General features: G+C 39.5%; 1 protein-coding gene across 2 annotated transcripts in view; it reads left to right on the top strand.

Annotated features, from left to right (window-relative positions):
- Nucleotides 1-14,705, top strand: part of CGA (glycoprotein hormones, alpha polypeptide) — a 69,225-nt gene that overhangs the window by 42,603 nt on the left and 11,917 nt on the right. The window contains exon 1 of one of the 2 annotated variants that reach the window (XM_010834672.1): nt 9,744-9,835. The exons of the other annotated variant lie outside the window; for it this stretch is intronic. The gene's annotated coding sequence lies outside the window, so the exon portion shown is untranslated. Of the gene's footprint in view, nt 1-9,743; nt 9,836-14,705 lie in introns of those variants that run through there. 2 annotated transcript variants of the gene reach the window in all.

The following is a 14,705-nucleotide window of genomic DNA, read 5'->3' as shown; positions in this document are numbered from 1 at the left end:
GAAACTGGGTCTTGTTCTGATGGGCAGGGCCATACTCAGTAAATCTTTAATCCAATTTTCTGTTGATGAGTCGGGCTGTGTTCCCTCCCTGTTATTTGGCCTGAGGCCAAACTGTCAACCCATGCCTCCACCAGAAACTCCTGGATACTCACAGGCAAAACTGACTCAGTCTATTTTGGGGACACTGCTCCTTTCTCCTGGCTCCTGGTGCACACATGGTTTTGTTTGTGCCCTCCAAGAGTTTGTTTCCCCAGTCCTGTGGAATCTATAATCAAATCCCACTGGCCTCCAATGTCAAATTCCCTTGGGGTTCTCAGTCCCTTTGCTGGATCCCCAAGTTGGGAAATCTGTTATGGGCCCTACAACTTTCTTAACAGTGTGAGAATGTCTTTGGTATAATTGCTATGCAGTCTGTGGGTCATCTGCTTGGTGACTCTATGGTGGGTAATGTTGTGTGACCCAGGTCTGCTGCAGCCAGAAGCCCTGCTCTCTGGCAGGCTACTACTGACCCATGCCTCTGCAGGAGACACTCAAACACTCAAAGGCACATCTGGCTCAGTCCCTGTGGGGTCTCTGGGTCCTGGCGTGCAAAAGGTTTTCTTTGAGCCATTGATTCTAAATGCAATTTTGCCCCTCCTACTGTCTTGTTGGGGCTTCTTCTTTGCCCTTGGACATGGGATATCTTTCATTGGTGTGATCCAACATTTTCCTGTCAATGGTTGTTTAGCAGTAAGTTGCAATTTTGGAGTTCTTAAAAGAGGAGATGAGCACATGACCTTCTACCTTTATTTATTTAGAAAATATTTATTTATTTGGCTGCATCAGGTCTTGGTTGTTTCACACGGGATCTTCAGTCTTTCATTGTGGCATGTGGAATCTCTGTTGTGGGACTTGGGATCTTTAGTGGTGGCCTGCAGGACTAAGAATTTGAACACTTAGTCATGGCATGTGGGACCTAGTTCCCTGACCAGGGATCAAATCCCATTTCCCTACTTTGGGAGCAAGGAGTCTTAGCCACTGGATCAGCAGGGAATTCCCTTAGGCAGCACTTAGACTATGAGCTTAGGTAGAATCCTTCCACCCTCCTGTTCAACTAGAGCTTGGGGGTTGGAGTGGTTGGGTATGTGGTGAAAGAGTGTCAGGATAATGTTTGTGACAAGGTTTCCTTGTGGCTCAGCTGGCAAATAATCCACCTGCAATTTGGGAGACCTGGGTTCGACCCCTGAGTTGGGAAGATCCGCTGGAGAAGAGAAAGGCTACCCACTCCAGTATTCTGGCCTGGAGAATTTCATGGACTGTACAGTCCATGGGGTCACAAAGAGTTGGACACGACTGAGCAACTTTCCCTTTCCCTCTTTCCTTTTGAATATACTTTCTGTTGAATTGTAGCCTACATTTCACACCAGGACAGCCACACTGCTGGCCCTCCTTATTGAGGGAATCATGGGGCACCTGTGACCCCCCAAAGGCATTATTCCAAGGACATGTCTTTTACTTAATGAAAGTGACTATGATTGCCTCCCACCAAGTTCTTCACTGTCTCTGAATCTGCACATGGCAATTGATACAGACACAGAGGGAAAAGACACAATTTTCTGAATGTAGCACCCTTACCTCTAGCAGCAAAAAAGCCAAGCCCTTCAGGATGGGGAGGCTTTAAGCAAACCCACAACACATCTAATGTCTCCTAAGACTTCAACAGAATGAGAGTAGAAAGTTCCTTTGGGCTTCATTTTTCTCTCTCCTCATGTACTATAAATATAACTAAACCACTCTATCAATTCAGTTTCTTCTTTTTTGGTTTTTGCACAAAACCTAATTCTTTCATGAAGCCTTTCATTGATAGTCCACTACCAAAAGCTTTATTAAATGAAAGTGGGAGGAGGTATGTGCAAAACCAAAAAAAAAAAAAAAGGAAAAATGTTAAGCAAATTACTTTTCACCTGTGAGGTTTTCCTCTCTCTGCAGCATTATTTACCTCCTCTATTGACATTTCAGGCTAGAGGAAGATTATGCATAATTGTAGCAGCAGTTTCTTTATCTCTCTGAGGAATCCAGTGACAGAGTCTGTTAGCCCGGGAAACAGGATGTTTGCATTATTGATTAGGCCATGCTGTTTTGACTGAAATAGCAGAGGATATTCTCAGGTGGTTAGCATGTGTCAAGTTGGCCTGCTTCTTGTCCATCACTTCTGGGCAGAGTTTGTTGCTGCTGCGTGTGTTAGACATCACGTCTCAGGTTGTTCTTTCAGGCTGTCAGTCAATTACCTGCTGCTGCTGATTAAAAACTTTATCTTAACTGAGAAACTGTCTGCTGCCAGCCTTTGAGTCTGTGACCACGGGGATAGTTGTTTGGTGCTTCGGGCTATCTTTATCGCAGGTTCCTGGTGCTTGGGGTTCCAGCTGTTGGCGGGAAGTGGAGGCTTGCAGAGCTGAACAAATGACTCTACCATTTTCAATTTAGTTGTGCTACAGGGACAGCTGAAGATGAAACCACATGCTATTACACCTTAACTACATGGCTGGTTTGCTAAACGGTGCTGCACAATCATGGTTTGCAAGCTTTGGCACATAAAATGCAAATCTTTTGGCTCAGCTGACTGAGAATTTGATCCAGGAGATCCCAGATGGGACCCAAGAATCTGTATTTTAAACAAACAGCCTGATCAATCTGATTTAGATGGAACACGGTAAAGACTACAAGAAATAGCTACACAACATTCAAGAGTCAAGTTGAGGTTAGGAGTTCTGTCTTCATAGCCTCATGACAAGTCAAAGAGAATATTGAGGGAAAAATCCCAATACTTTTAATTCATAGCAACCAGACTGTTAAAGATATGATTTATGTTTAATTTCTCTTTTTTTTTTTGAGTAAGTAAATTTATTATGGTAATCAGTTTTTTAAAAAAACTGAAGCATAGTGGATTTATCATGTTGTGTAGAAATAGACTTACAAAGGAAACAACTTATGGTTACCACATAAGTGGCGGGGTGGTGGGGGATGGGTAGAGAGGATATAAATTAGGAGTTTGGGATTAGCAGATACAAACTACTATATATAAAATATTTATACAAAATTAAAGATAAAATTAACAACTTGAGGAATATTTTTGAATAGGTAGTTACAGAAAAATAATCCATAAGTTCTCTATAATTTATGAAATGATGTTTAGCCTTGCTCAAAATTATATAAATAAAAATTAGATACTCTTTTTCATCTATTTCACAGAAATTAACATATTTCATGACATCAACTTTGGGGTGGTGGTGGAGAAGAGCACTTGAGCAATCTCTAAATAAGTTTAAAACACTCAAATTCTTTGATCCAGCAATTACACTTCTCAGTGTATCGTAGAACTATAAATGTACATGTAACCAGAACAAGGATAATAAATATAGTACTATTTGTAATAGTAAAAAACTTGGAAATAATCCAAATAATGCTTATTAGAGGGCTGGTTAAGTAATTCATGATTCATAATTCTTTGTACTATTTTTTTTTCTGACCAAGCCACTTGCAGATCTTATTTCCCCAATCAGGGATTGAAACCAGGCCCTCAGCAGTGAAAGCACAGAGTCTTAACAGCTAGACCACAAGGAATTTCCTACTGGGTAATATTTTAAAAAGTATGTTTAGATTTGTGTGGTTGGATATGGAAAAAAAGCACCAAAATACATTGCTAGATGTAAAAAGAGAAGGTAAGACATTCAACAATATGTTTATTATGTTTCTATTTGTATACAGCAACCCCCCCATAAAATGTGTTTATGTACTCAGAAAATTTCTGGAAACATTAAGAAATTGTTCAAAGTGAATCCTTTTGGGAATGGGAGTGTGTTAAGTGGAAGACTTATTTTTCCTCATAAATACTCTTGTGTGGCTTGAAAATTTAAAATCATGTAATGCATCTTTGGAATCACTGAAGCAAAAGCTACTTGAAAAAGCAAGAATTTTACATATCTCAGTTGTTCTTCTGATTGAGGCAATATGTTTGTGATAATCATACTTTGCTATTAGAAAGATTAAATCATGTTTTATAAAACAAATCAACTGAGTATATGAAACATTTACAAAGGTAGTTATTCTGAAAAAAAAAAATAGAGTAAATGACAAAATGTCATTAGAAAAAAATCCATGCATTTTAGCATAGCCTGTGTGTACTTCACTGAGTCACGTAGTTGTGGTTGTTCCGTTGCTTAATTGCGTCCAACTCTGTGACCCCATGGACTGCAGCACACCAGACTTCCCTGTCCTTCACCATCTCTGGGAGCTTGCTCAAACTTATGTCCACTGAGTTAGTGATGTCATCCAACCATCTCATCCTCTGTCATCCCCTTCTCTTCCTGCCTTCAATTTTTCCCAGCATCAGGGTCTTTTCTAATAAGTCCGCTCTTCACATCAGGTGGCCCAGGTATTGGAGCTTCAGCATCAGTCCTTCCAATGAATATTCAGGATTGATTTCCTTTAGGATTGACTGGTTTGATCTCCTTGCCATCACCGTGTCATATTGCTAAGAAAAGATGTTCCTGACGCCTGCTCTGTACTATGACATGCTTTCAGGACTTTGCCTTGCAAGGATGGATATTTTCCTTGTCATCTGGAACCAGTTAAGTTAGGGGGTCCCTAGAGAAAGAGAACCAGGAATGGCTTTCTAGATATAAGAGAAGTTATTTTTCACCTAAGCCATTTTGTGATCTAAAGCTGGCCACAAGCTTGCCCTTAAACAGGACTCACTAATTTATAATCTTAAAAAAATTTTTTTTGGTGGCTACACTGGGTCTTTGTTGTGGCATATGGGCTTTTTCTAGTTGTGGAGCAGAGGCTTAGTTGCCCTTCAAAGTGTAGAATCTTCCCAGACCAGCAATAGAACCCATGTCCCCTGGATTGGAAAGCAGATTCTTAGTCATGGGACCACCAGAGAAGTCTCACTTTTTAAAATACTTTTATTAAAAAATGTTTTTTTCTATTCTTTTTAAAATTCTTTTCTCATATAGGTCATTAAGTAATTAATGATCTTAAGGGAACAAAGGAATGCAGGAACAGAGAAAAGGCAAGCAATAGTGCAGTGATAAAGCAGAGTTCTTTCGCAAGAGATGTATAATAATACATAATAATACATACAGTATCTTTGAGTTCTGCAGGAACCAAGGCCCCCACCCATGTGGAGGATGGAATGATTACATTGACCCTCCTCAGTTCATTTCAGTCGCTCAGTCGTTTCTGACTCTTTGAGACCCCATGGACTGCAGCACGCCAGGCCTCCCTGTCCATCACCAACTCCTGGAGTTCACTCAAACTCACGTCCATTGAGTTGGTGATACCGTCCAACCATCTCATTCTCTGTCATCCCCTTCTCTTTCCAACTTCAATCTTTCCCAGCATCAGGGTCTTTTCAAATGAGTCAGCTCTTCACATTAAGTGGCCAAAGTGTTGGTGCTTCAGCTTCAACATCTGTCCTTCCAGTGAATATTCAGGACTGATTTCTTTTGGGATGGACTGGTTGGACCTCCTTGTTGTCCAAGGGACTCTCAAGAGTCTTCTCCAACACCACAGTTCAAAAGCATCAGTTCTTCAGTGCTCAGCCTTCTTTATAGTCCACCTCTCACATCCATACATGACTACTGGAAAAACCATAGCTTTGACTAGACAGACCTTTGCTAGTAATGTAATATCTCAGCTTTTTAATATGTTGTCTAGGTTGGTCATAACTTTTCTTCAAAAGAGCAAGCGTCTTTTAATTTCATGGCTGTGGTCACATTGATTTTGGAGCCCCGCCCCCCAATAAAGTCTCTCACTATTTCCATTGTTTCCCCATCTATTTGCAATGAAGTAATGGGACCAGAGGCCATGATCTTAGTTTTCTGAATGCTGAGTTTTAAGCTAACTTTTTCACTCTCCTCTTTCACTTTCATCAAGAGGCTCTTTTCTTTAGTTCTTCTTTGCTTTCTGCCATAAGGCTGGTGTCATCTGCGTATCTGAGGTTATTGATGTTTCTCCCTGCAGTCTTGATCCTAGCTTGTGCTTCATCCAGCCCGGCATTTCTCATGATGTACTCTGCATAAACATTAAATAAGCAGGGTGACAATATACAGCCTTGAAGTACTCCTTTCCTGATTTGGAACCAGTCCGTTGTTCCATGTCCATTTCTAACTGTTGCTTCCTGACCTGCATACCTGTCGACCCTCCTGACTTCAATCAACTAAAGCTAGGATTCTGTTGACCTCTGCCCCAATTCTATGCTGAGTTCAAGCTCCTGCATGAATAAGCACATACCCTTAACTTAAAACTTCCCCAATTTTGCCTTTTGAGGAGATACTGCTTTGGGAAAGATCCGTGTGTTCTCCTTACTTGCTGCAAGTAATAATAAATACTTCCTTCTCCTGATCTTCGGTTTGGTTGCGTATAGTGGCTTGACATCCACCAAGAGGCAAATCCAGTTTTCAGATAACAGTCCTAGTGTCTTTAGCCAGTCTACCTCTTTGTAATGGGCACTGCGGATTTTAGCAATGGAAATGGTGTCTTGTGTTAGGGATTGTGTCCCACTTTTTGTGACTTCATGGACTGTAGCCCACCAGGCTTCTGTCCAAGGAATTCTCCAGGCAAGAGTATTGCAGTGCATTTCTATTTCCTTTTCCAGGGGATCTTCCTAAGCCAGGGATTGAACCCAGGTCTCCTGCATTGCAGGTGGATTTTTTACTGCCTGAGCCACCAGAGAAGTCCCTTAGCAACTGAGAGACAACAGTAGATGAATGAGAGGTCTGGACATCTCACCCACCAGCCCTACAAGTTATCCAAGTGAAAGTGAAGTCGCTCAGTTGTGTCCGACTCCTAGCGACCCCATGGACTGCAGCCTACCAGGCCCCTCTGTCCATGGGATTTTCCAGGCAAGAGTACTGGAGTGGGTTGCCATTGCCTTCTCCAACAAGTTATCCAAAGAAGGGGGGAAATAAAGCTGCCAAGTATGGGATAGTCCTGTTAATAATATGTGGAAGCAGCTACATAAAATTGTTTGACTTTAAAATGTTTTTGTTAATAGTACTTCACCCAATTATAAATAAAAATTGTTTTTCCCAGTTAATTAAAATTTAATTTCCCCAATTATAATTAAAAGTAATATGTGTTCTATACTTTAAGAAGTATAGAAAAGTATAATTTATACTATATTAACAGAAAGATGTTTCTCTAAACTCTGAGGACAAAGGCAGAGTTTCCTTCAATTTTATATTCTGTTCATTGTTTTAAGGAGAATTTGGACGGGGATGGGAAGTTAATGTATTTACTCATGTATACATAGGCTATGTGTAGAAACATATATAAGGAATTGGAAACATTACTACAGAGTAGAGAAACTGGGATCTGGGGTCAGGGAGTGGTCACATGTAGAAGGAATTGTTTTATTTTTTTTTTAAACTTATTTATTTTTAACTGGAGGATAATTACTTTAAAATATAGAGTTGGCTTCTGCCATAAATCAACATGAATCAGCCATAGGTATATATATGTCCTTTCCCACTTGTACCTACAACCCACCTCCCAGAAGGGATTATTTTTGACAACTCTTTTGTATAGTTTATTTTGCCACATCATGTTAAAAAACTGTAAACTCTAAAAACACTATAAAATGTTCATATGAATCCCCTAATATTCTTAATTCTTACATAGAAACATGTGAAATAAAAATGGAATCCATAACCAATCATAAACCAAATGAAAATACTTTAATAAGATCACACAAGAAACATAAATTCTACTTAATTTTCCAGATACAAAAGAAAGAAGTTTTGAAAGAAGGCGCAAATGGAGGGGAGAGACTAAGATAATGGAGAGTGAAATGACTGATTGACTGTAAGGGAGGGAGGGAAAAGGAAGTTTCCCATAAGACATGAAAGGCTTTCTTCTCCTAAAGCTATAAAGGTTCTAGATTTCCAAAATAAGCCTTCTACTTTGAAAATACACTGCCAACCCTTTGGGGTTTAAATGGCAGAAATTCATGAAGAATGGTGATACCAGTCATCACCAGGAAAAGGAGAACAGGGGATTTACCTGGTGATCCAGTGGCTAAGACTCTGCACTTCCAGTGCAGGAGACCAGGTCTAATCCCTGGTCAGGGCACTAGATCCTTTGTTCTGCTAAGGTCCTGTACATCCCACAGCTGTGACCCAGCCCAGCCAAAAAATATATATCTTTTAAAGGTGAATGGATAGAGTAGATACTGGAAGAAACTATGGAAGGGGAATATGGAAATCTGAAAAAGGTGGAAGAACTGAAAGTGAAGGAGGAAACAGGCAGAACAGGCTCCATCTTGAAAGCAGGACTCCATCTTGGGCCGGACTGTGAACTTTGAGCTATATGCCCAGTATCTATGGAAAAGACAAACCAACTGGAAAACCAGACCCCCTGGATGGAAGAGCCCCAGGCTTGTACCTAGACTCTCCATCACCTAAAAGAATACCCTAATTATCTGTGTAACTGAATAGAATCATAAATTCTATTATGCTTATTGGGGTATGACGACAGGCCTACTGATAATTGTCCACTGTTAACTACCTAGGCTTAAGGCATATGAATCACGGGTTAACTTTGATTGTATCTTTCTTTTCCGTTGTTCAGATTAGTTTCAGGGAATTTGGGGAGGTGGGTTTGAGCACGTACATTTAGGGTATATAAGGTTTTCACAGAAACTGGTCAGGGTCCTTGGTTTAGAGGAGACTCTGCCTTGGGCCCACAGGTGTAATAAACTTCACTCCACTATCTGCATTGTCCTTCTGAGTGAGTTTGTTTCCCAGAATGCATGGCTACAACAAACAAATCAACTTATTGGAGATAATAAGCCACAGAACAACTTTCTTTTCTTTGGTCCATTTCTTCATGTTAAATGAGAATTGCTTTTTGTGTTTACAGGGATCTTCCCCCTGGGAAAGTATTTGGTAGTTTGTGTCTAAGTTCTTACAGAAATGGCACTAAGCAGAGTAGACGGAGGCAGGAAGGTTTTTTAGGATCACAACCCTAAAGGCAGGATAGAAGCAGCCCTAATAGGAGCCTGAGGCTCTTGGTAAATTTTGGGAATACAATGTACAGGGAATCTTGGAGCAAAATGTTCCACAGTTGGCAAGATGTGAAATTTAAGTATTTTTCTGTTTGGAAGAAACTGAGCTTTTCAAAAGTAAAGTAAGGGGGTAAAGGCACAAATATTGAGAACCAATCAGTCCTTCTCAGCATCACCTTATACCTTCTCCATGCATCCTTATTAAAACCTGATGCACATTTAATTTTAGAAGAGTCTAAATATGTGTATGTTTTCTTTTTCTGTTTTCTACTGGGATAATGTTGTAAGGCTAGAAATGCTCTGTATCTAGAATCTGAATTTTTCAGCTCTGCTTTTTTAAGTAAACATCAGGTACTTAGCTAATTAAATGTAATACTTGTAAAGATCTTGTTTATAGGAAAGTGTCAACTTTCAGGATGTTGTGTATAAATCTTGAAAAAATTATGTAGAAAATAACAGAGTTCTCTTGTTTCATAGGCTGACCTTGCAGTCAACACCATCTGAAAATGGCTCAAAACAAAAAATAATCTAAGGGCTGAAACAAGATAAGATAAAATTGATGTCATGGTAATTATGTGAAGTACCATTCAATCATTGGGTGGAATTTACTGTTGATCCCTGGACTTAGATGTAGGTGGGAACATGCAGCTTTTATGACTCTGCTGGTATATAAGACAGGTGAGGACTTTATTAAAAGCAGTTGCTGAGAAATCACAAGACAAAACTAAAATTCTTCTTCAGATCCACAGTCAACTGCCCTGACTACATTCTGCAAAAATCCAGAGGACGGTAAAATGAATGAAATAATTTGGGGGATTTTAATTAAGGGGTAAAGTATTTGAGGATACAAGGGAGCTGGTTGTGCATAAACCCTAGTAAGAAGAGAGACAGGCATTTATGCATTCTCCTTTCAGCACTCATGATTGAATTGGGAGGAAGTCTGCAAAATTGTGGTCTGTGATCACAGGCTAAGATGTTATCTAACTGAAGCCAGAAACCAACTGTCTCCTGCTGTGATGTCTGAGTGCCTGTCAGTAACTAAAAATTTTTCTCAAGAGATATTGGATGTCATTTGAAAGGCATCCGTTTCAGTGGCTTCCAGGGGTCAGGTAGAGGGAGAGTAGACCTTATGTAAGTTGCTGATACTGTTGCGTCATCAGTTTTTAAATGATGCATAACTATATTCAAGCTGGTCAGTGGTAAAGCAGCTCACCTGTTCAGCTGAATGACCATGGCTTTGCGTCTCTTTTCAAATAGATGTTCTTGGGTAGACTTGAATTGTAACACTGAAATCTCTTGAACAGCATTGTTTCCTTTTTCTTCTTTCATAGAATGCCACGAAAATAAGTGTCAGTAGTATTTCCCACTGTTACTGATGGACCTTGCAATTCAACATCACTTGGCTAATTCTAATTTGTTTGTTCTGCTGAGAGTTTCCAGAAATGTTTGCTAAAAGTTATATTTGCATCAGTGCTACTTAGAATGGCAGCTGGCTAGGAAATTAAGACTAGAAAATAAAAGTGCTCCCCGTCCCCCACACTTATTTTTTTTGAGAAACAGGATTTGGGCAAATGGAAGAATTATGAGCTGACACTACATGGGTCTCTCGGGAATACAGAAGCTCCGTGTCACTTTTATGGGAACTTTCTTTTCCTAAGTTCTACTACCCTCTCTCCATCCAAAAAGAAGATATTTTATATTAGAATGGAGGAATATTTTTAAGTTTCTGAAAATGTCTTTTAAATAATTACTTGACTTAACACCAATTCAATTACTCAAAATTTTGGTCACCCAATATTTTGATTCTAATACTTAACTATAGTCTTGAGTTATTTTTAAGTGATAAGAACAATTACCATTTATGAAAAGTTTATGTGTCTTCATTTTAACTTTGACTTTGGTTTAAGTTTCTTTTTCCCCTTTTCTTTCTTTTTTTGCAGTAATAGAGTTGTTGAAATTTTGAGTCATATTTCTCACCATTTCTTGCTGAAAATAGTAGCATGTGAACAGTGTTAGAAAAGCAATTTATTATGTTCCAGAACAAATTCTCAGTTTTATTGTATATTTCTCAAATTTACATTAAAACTCAAAGTAAGAGCCAGGAGACAAAACAGTAAAATTAGAAGGTAATGTGCATTTTGTTCAAAAATAGAGCAAGATATTCTGCTTTTACAAAGAGAAAATGTACAGGAATCAATTCATATTTCCATTGAGAACAGCATGACCTATAGCACCAAACTTCCATTTTTATAGATTGTGAATCCCAGAGTAGTTTACTATCAACTTAGGATCCTTGCAAATTCTGGTTTTGGTGTGTAACATTTTAGCATTACCCATTGTTGTTGTTGCTCAGTTGATAAATTGTGTCTGACTCTTTGCAACCTCATGGACTGCAGCACAACAGGCTTCCCTGTCCTTCACGATCTCCTGAAGTAGGCTCAAACTCATGTTCACTGAGGCAGTGGTACCATCAAACCATCTCATTCTCTGTTGCCCCATTCTCCTCTTGCCCTCAGTCTTTCTTAGCATCAGGATCCTTTTCCGATGAGTCAGCTCTTTGCATCAGGTGGCCAAAGTATTGGAACTTCAGCTTCAGCATCAGTCTTTCCAATGAATATTCAGGGTTGATTTCCTTTAGGACTGACTGGTTTGATCTCCTTGCTGTCCAGGGTACCCTCAAGAGTCTTCTCCAGCACTGCAGTTTGAAAGCATCAATTCTTTGGCATTTACATTCTATATGGTCCAGCTCTCTCATCTGTATGTGACTACCAGAAAGACCATAGCGTTGACTATACTCATTGTAATATTGTAGAAAAGAATCCAGTAATTTCTTGATTCATCAGACTCAGAGATAACAATATAGAAATGCTCTAGCATTCTTTGTTCACTGGGGTCTGAGAAAGAGAGAGGGAGAGCGATTGAGAGTGCACTGAGGCTAGAGTGGGAGCTGAATCAAGGGCAGTGTTATGAATTGAATTTGAAAAGACAACAGCATGATCCATGCTCAAATCAATGCTCTAAAGAGTTTGGATTAACTGTGTGCTTCTAGGCAGATGAAGGGCACTATCTTAGGATCAGTTCACTTTCCAGATGATTTTGGCAAATCCTTTTACTTTTCTGAAATAGGTGCCATAATGCTTTCCCTATAGAACTGTAGAGAGAATGGATATAAAACCTCGTGCTTGGGACTTCCCTGGTGATCCAGTGATTAAGACTTGACCTTCCGATGCAGGGGGTGAGTTCGGTCCCTGGTCGGGAAGCTAAGATCCCACACGCCTCGAGGCCAAAAAACCAAAAAACGTAAAACAGAAGCACTATTGTAACAAGTTCAACAAAGATTTTAAAAATGACCTACATCAAAAAAAAATTTTTTTTAAAGCTAATGATTATCTGCTTTTCCCACTCTCATTAATCAGACACTAGTCCTCATAACTTGATCAGATATAAATTATCTCTTTATCTGAATGAAATCCCTTTCTTAAGGTTGTTCTGAAGAAGGTGAAGTCAGAAACATATGCAAAATAAAAAACTACACAAGCAATGATCTTTAAGCTGGCACAACATAATGTTGCTCTCAATGAAAAGACGTCAGTATTTTATTTATGTGTATGGTTGTGGTAGTGGTAAATAATCCGCCTGCCTATGCAGGAGACATAAGAGACACAGGTTCCATCCCTGGATAGGGAAGATCCCCTGGAGGAAGAAATGGCAACCCACTCCAGTATTGTTGCCTGGAGAATCCCCATGGATAGATGGGCCTGGCGGGCTACAGTCTGTAGGGTTGCCAAAAGTCGGTCATGAATGAAGCAACTTAGCAATTGTAGCATATCACCTGAGAAAACCATTTAAGAAGTTCATTGTGAAATATAAAGATTTGAAACAGTTTAGGAATATGGGATTCAGAGCTTGTAAAGAGTTGTAAAGAGACCTTCTAAAATCTTAGCTCGGGGAGTGATGATTTTTATAAACTTACCTGGGTTACTTCACTTACGGAATTTCTTTATCTGCCAAAATGAGAGGAACACCTCACAGTGTCACCATGAGTATTAAATATATTTGTGTGTTCAAGGTGCTCAAAAGAATACCTAGCACACACAAGTACTCAATTAATAGTAGGCTTTCTTTGTAAAGTGGAAGTTATTACTGAATTCAGTATGACAGATACTGTGTACAATTCTAAATCCAAGTTGTTCACACTTTTCTCCCTAATAGAGTAACTGAATGTGTGTTATATAAATCACACCTCACAGAGGAAAAGTACCAGAAGAAAAAGGAGAGTCAAGACTGTGGTCCCATATCTCAGACCTTGGAGGAGAGGTTTTTGTTGTAAGAGACAGCAGTTGTTCTGGTTATGTATTACTGTGCCTCACAGTACTTAAAAACTTAGTGGGTAAAACAGAAAGTTATTATTGTCTCTCAGGGTTCTGCAGGATTGGGCTCTCAGGATTGGGCTCAGTTGGGCAGTTTTTATTTAAGTGTCTGTTGAATTTGTTACAATACCATTTCTGTTTTATGTTTTGGTTTTTTGGCTGCGAGGCAGTTAGGATCTTAGCTCCCCGACCAGGGATCCACCCTGCAGCCCCTGAACTGGAAGGTGAAGTCTTAACCACCAGACCATCAGGGAAGTCCTCGGGCAGTTCTTAACTTTCGTTTCTCATGCATTTGTGATCCGACAGTGACTGGGGCTGGAGTCATCTAAAGGGTTGACTGGGCTGGTCATCCAGAGGGCTTCTTTACTTATCACTTTTTGGCCTCTTTCTTTCTTTCCATGTGGCATCTCATTCTCCAGGGCTGGTTCACGTGGCTCATAGCCTCCTCACAGTGTGGCGGTCTTAGAGCAGTAGCACTTCTTACATGCCAGCTGGCTTCTAAGACCCAGGAAGCAGGAACTGCCAGGTCAGTGCAGGCCTACTCCCAGGACTGGCCCAGTGTTGTACTGGTGTAAGGGGTAATCTCACAGCTGCCTCATTCTCTCGGTGTCAGTAGTCACAGAGCCCACCTAGAGCAGTGGGATACAAAGACAGACACACCACTTTTTGATGTGGAAGTAGCAAGGTCATACTGCAGAGTGAATGTAAACCGAGAGATATTTTTGTGTCCATATCTTGGGAAGTACACTTGCCATAGCAGAGGAAACTTAGGGGCAATAAATGATAAGGGAACTGCTTTTTGCAGTTCCATTCTGTTTTTCTCATAGAAAAATAATGCTGATAAAATAAGGCGCCGGGAATGAGAAATCTACAATCTCAGGTCCATATCACAGTTGAGAGACTTTAGGGCAATGTTTGTATAACTTAGTGCTTTTAAATGGAAATCATAGTTGGTATGCCAAATGCATGAAGATAGCTCAAATAAACATTAAAAATGTTTTCACAAATTTTAAAAGTTACAAGGAAGATTCTTATATTGCTACAATAGTGCTCAGTGTAAAACTGTTCTGGCTTCTGGATGTTTTACTTTTCTGTGTGATAAGTTGACACTATTCAATATTTTGTTCCTGATAGCATTTATAACTGCAATAATGTTGAATTTTTTTAAAAAATGAGTATTTTTAAACAACAAATATTTTAATTTCTCATTTAAAACAGTATTTTTATGGTGCATAGAATTAGTCCTATCTAAATTTCTTGCTGATTTAGTTTGTAGAAAAGTTAAAAAA

Source organism: Bison bison, unplaced genomic scaffold (assembly GCF_000754665.1).
Source record: "Bison bison bison isolate TAMUID 2011002044 unplaced genomic scaffold, Bison_UMD1.0 scf7180017864035, whole genome shotgun sequence".
NCBI classification, from domain to species: domain Eukaryota; kingdom Metazoa; phylum Chordata; class Mammalia; order Artiodactyla; family Bovidae; genus Bison; species Bison bison.
Note: the sequence above shows the minus strand (reverse complement) of the source record. Positions and strands in the feature narration are given on the sequence as shown.